Genomic DNA, 4754 nt, shown 5'->3' on the forward strand with positions numbered 1-4754 from the left:
ACACACACACACACACACACACACACACACACACACACACACACACACACACACACACACACGTGAGTAGACTTGATAAGTTAGAGTTGAGTAGATGTTCAACAATGTGCAAAAGTTTAAAAATTCATTTTTTATTACTCTTTTTTTCTCTCCAGACTTGTTTGTAGTATTCTAAAAAGGCGTTCAAAAACTTTCTAAAGGTCTTCCAAAGTTCTTGTTTAGAATTTGTTGGTTTTTCCCATACATTTGTCCAGAATTAGTAATTTACAATTTTTAGAGGTTAGCATTTTCTGTAGTATTTTTTTTTTCACTTAACAGTCAAATATAGGTTGTTAGAGCATGGAAGGTACTGGACTCAAGAGATTAGGCAATGTTGTTAGAAACAATTTAGCAAAACAACAAATTTAAATTGTATCATTGGGCACCCGCAGCTTGTCACAAAGGTAGTCATMGTCTGTGTCCAAATGTGTCGGCTGCTTACATCACAGTGCCGCACCGGAGGTTGTCCAAATTTAAAAACTCTCCTGATGCGGCCAACAAATGCATCCTTCTTTTGCCCCGATTTGAAGGATGGGTTTGATGGATCCTTCTCGGCCCACCATATCCCACAATGCATTGCGGGCCGACTGTAGATTTTTTTTCTGCTAGTAATTGCAGGCAAAGCCAGAGAAAGGAATACAGTTTAAATAAAAATCTGGTGGTATGAAAATTAAAAGTTTCAAGCAGTTGTCTTGTTAATGCTTTTGTCATTTGTCATAATTAATATTCTTTTCAGAAGTCAAACGAGCAAAATAACTATGCAACTACTATGCAGGTCTCTTAGTTCTTCAAATATTCCCTTTAGGCTTATTTTGTCATTTTATGATATTAATAATGCTAATATATCGATATTTTTCTAATATTTATGCAAAGACCACACACAGGACTGAGGAGATGCATCATCTCTCAGATAACTCATTTAAAATTCACAGAACCTTTGAGAATTATTTTAGAGGAAAAGTAGCTGCAACGAAGTTTTTTGCAACAAAACCCAAGCTGATCTTGAGACACTTTCTGGGTATCTTGGCGAGATGTAAGCACAAAGTGAGACGACATAGGGGGTGTGGGAGTTGAAGTCCACCTGGTGCTCTTATCCTTCTGAGCCATAAGTGAGTAGTGACAGATTGATGTATTAAGGGTGTGATGAGGTGATGACAGGAGGTCTCTGTGACCAGCTGACTGCAGGATTTAGAACGGGACATGTCTGACACATTTTCTGTCTTGCTCTGTGTTAGAGCCACTGAGTTCCACACCTCCTGTGTTTCCATGATGCTGGCTTCATGTATGAAACCTCACACCAGCACAGGATGTGGCTGGTTCACTTAGAGGCAGCCTGAAGATGGGCTTGTGTTTCTGCTCATATTATGGAGGGGTTTTGTGAAATGGGCTTTTCTTAAAATTGGAAAGCAAGTAGAATAGCTAAGGTGTTGAAAGATCTTCATTGAAACCCCGAAGTAACAGTCTTATAAAGCGTAGAATTGAAATGTGTTTCTAAGGAATTCACAGCAGATTGGCAGAAGTGAATATCTATGGCCTCTGTGGTGGTCCTGCCTTCTTTTGGAATGCACTTCAGCCAAAACTTTAGGAGATCCTGTCAAAAATGAATTAGTTTATAAAGACAGTACCACAATTTGGTAGAATCTGAAAGCTTCATTTTAAATACAAAACTGCAGTAGAAGCACACCTAACTAGAAAAAAGACAGTGGAATATTATCAGTCATTGGTCTTTCTAGATCTCAAACAGCATTACTGAAAAAAAAAATGGCAGAAAAAGTAAAAACCACATTCTTATAAAAGAGCTTTGGAAGATTCTTTAGGAAACCTTGAAATCTAATCCTGATGCGTGCCTGAACAAGACAGCTTGCCTTAGAAAGGTTGGGCTGTTTTGAAGACTGAAGGTGGTCATACCAAATACAAGATATAGCTGATTTTGTAAATATTTTCACATCTCAAGGTATGTTTACCACTTGTTACATTTATATGACAAAGTATAAAGAAATGAGAGCTAGCTTAAAACATTTACAGAGTAAAAAGATTTAAGCTGTTTGTTTTGATTTTGCTTTGAACTGATTATGATTGTTTTAATGTTGTGATGTGCCAAAAATATTTTTCAAAAATGTATTCTGTATCTTATATTATGATGTGAACTCTCTCCCAAGTTCACTTTTCCTGTGAATCGCGATATACTCCGGATTTATTTTGTTTATTTATTGCAAAAATATGTGAACACAAAAAGTGTGCCTCTGAAGAAATGAACTTTTTCCCCCATCAGAGAGGAAAAAAAGGGGCAATGCCCTCCATCAGTCTGCCAAAATTATGAGCTGATTTGCTTGAAAAATAGGTGAGGTACTAACTTCTATTTTGGTGGTTGCCTGCAGCTAGGTGTAAGGAAGGTCCATTTCAAAACCTCGTCAAAATCCAAGATGGCTGCAACCATTTAACTGGTTGCAGCCATCTTGGATTTTAAAGAGGCAATCCAAAAGCTTTGTAGTTTGATTGTTTAAATGTAGTTTCATCAAATGACAGAGGTGAGGTGGTTGAAGATTAATCCGTGGTGGGCGAGACCACCACTGGCCACATCCCTGGCTCTGCTCTTGTGCCAGGTGGTAGATAAAATTGCTCTCTTTACTCTCCAGGATCAATCACTCTGCACGATCTCGTATTAGTAATAAAAACTACCTCTGTCCTTACACACAGTGTGGCTGCTACCCACCTGAACATAGTGCAACAAAACTGTTAAGGTTTACTTTTATTCCCTGTTCAATTCCTGTCCCGTTCCATATCTTAAAAACTACAGTCACTATTCAAACCACTCAGTGATGTTTGATCCCTCTTGGAATCAGAGGAGCCTAAAAGGATGCAAATCATTCAGAACCAGTGCTGCAATGTCTTTGTAAAGCATTCTTCATAAGGACTGTCATGCATTTCTCTGTCTGAATAGAAGATGCGATCAAAGGCAAGCTGCTGGTTATCCTCTATCAGCACTTATATTTTTGTGAGGGTTGGAAAATGTTGGTCCAAGAGTCCAATCAGGTCTTTGGCACTGCTGTCCCGCAGCTACTTTCTCTTGGCCAATTAACTTTATTTGATACTTCTAAGGCTCAGCCTAAATCAGTGTCAGATGCAGAAAATGCACTTATCTAAATTGTCTGGGACAGCCCTGATTTAACTCTATTTCATCTGTTTTAATTAATAAAATCAGGTTATTTATTGAAAACTGTTGAAAGCAACAGGAAATGAGAAACTGTAATGTTACCTTTGTTTCAGACAGATCCTTACAATAATTAAATGCACATGCACATTCTCCCTTTAGTACTGTATAGCTTTTTGGGAAGAGTTTTTTCTTCCTGTATGTTATTTTCCCCCCAATGTTCTCAATATGTTCCAGATTTCCACAATTAATTGTTTTAACAATTTATTGTGGAAATCTGGAACATGTGAAGAAGAAGGTGTTATAATCCAGTCTGTTCTGTCCATTTTGTTTTGTAGTCATATCCCTGCTTGTATCTGCCTGTTTGATAAACTTAAGCAGGACTCTTCTCAGTCCAGTGGTTCAGCTCTTTTAGTTTTTGTATTTTCCTTGACTATATTTTTCAATGCAAAGGTTYAATGACTTTCTGTCTGTCCTCAGTCTTTTTGTCTCCTGTTACTTGGAGAAGCCTTCATTCACACCCATTTTCCTCAACTTTCCAATATCCATCTGTTTAACTTTAATTTAGTCTGTTTCCAGTCCCCCCAAGCCCTATTTGCTTTTGTCTTACTTCTCTTTTCCCGTTTCACCATATCAGATCCATCTCTGTCTTTTCTCCTCCCACCATGTGGTTGCAGCCATTTTCTCACCTTACCTCGAACCAGACATATTCAGCCCATTGATGGTCATCAGAAGGACCGCAGGTAGATGTTTTACCTGAGTTTGCATGAAGCCCCATTTCTATACCTCCACTGTATAACCCATCAAACCCAACCCACAATATTTTTCTGCTTTGGAGGGGAAATAATCCACTGTTGTTCAGCACATAGACTACCTGTATGTTTTTAAAATGCTTCTTAAACATATTTATTTCCTGTAACATATTCTGAGCTGATTTTAATCAAAAGTTTACTTTCATATCCTTTTTGATTGATTAGCTCCTTAACACTCACCACCCCAAAAGTTGCTTCATCGTTGTGTAAAGGATCTGTCACATTATAACATTTTAGACAACTTATGGCAACTTAAGAAAATTTTAAAGACATTTATGTTGAACGTTGTGCTAAACAAATCAACTGGGAGCCTCTTTTAGGTGTGTACATTACTGTAATGCTAGCAAAAAAAACTATATAYCTTTTATTAGTAATTTAGACATTTAAGATTTCACAAGTTTTCTAAAATGTTATAGTGTGACAGGGCCTTAAGTAACACAGTCAAAAGGTTTTCAGTTGTCACATTATTGCAATTTTAACATGTAGTTTATGAGGTTGGAACACACAAAAAGCAAAGGTTCGTTTTTCCTCACGTTTTATTTTTTTATGTTACTGTACAAAGCCATTGAGACATTGTAGTATTTACACCCCTACTGCAGGGGTTTGCAACCCTTACAATCAAAAGAGCCATTTTTGCCCATTGGCTCACGGATAAAATATGTCTGGAGCCACAAAACTTGCTACACCACTGATTATCAACTGCTGGCATGTGCCATTTTGAGTTTGTTGGGGTGGGGTGTGTGTGTGTGGGG

At 37.7% G+C, this 4754-nt stretch overlaps 1 protein-coding gene across 1 annotated transcript in view; it reads left to right on the forward strand.

Annotated features, from left to right (window-relative positions):
- Positions 1-4754, forward strand: part of rims2a (regulating synaptic membrane exocytosis 2a) — a gene marked incomplete in the record, with an annotated part of 146644 nt that overhangs the window by 57575 nt on the left and 84315 nt on the right.

Source organism: Austrofundulus limnaeus, unplaced genomic scaffold (assembly GCF_001266775.1).
Source record: "Austrofundulus limnaeus strain Quisiro unplaced genomic scaffold, Austrofundulus_limnaeus-1.0 Scaffold161, whole genome shotgun sequence".
In the NCBI taxonomy this organism is placed as follows: domain Eukaryota; kingdom Metazoa; phylum Chordata; class Actinopteri; order Cyprinodontiformes; family Rivulidae; genus Austrofundulus; species Austrofundulus limnaeus.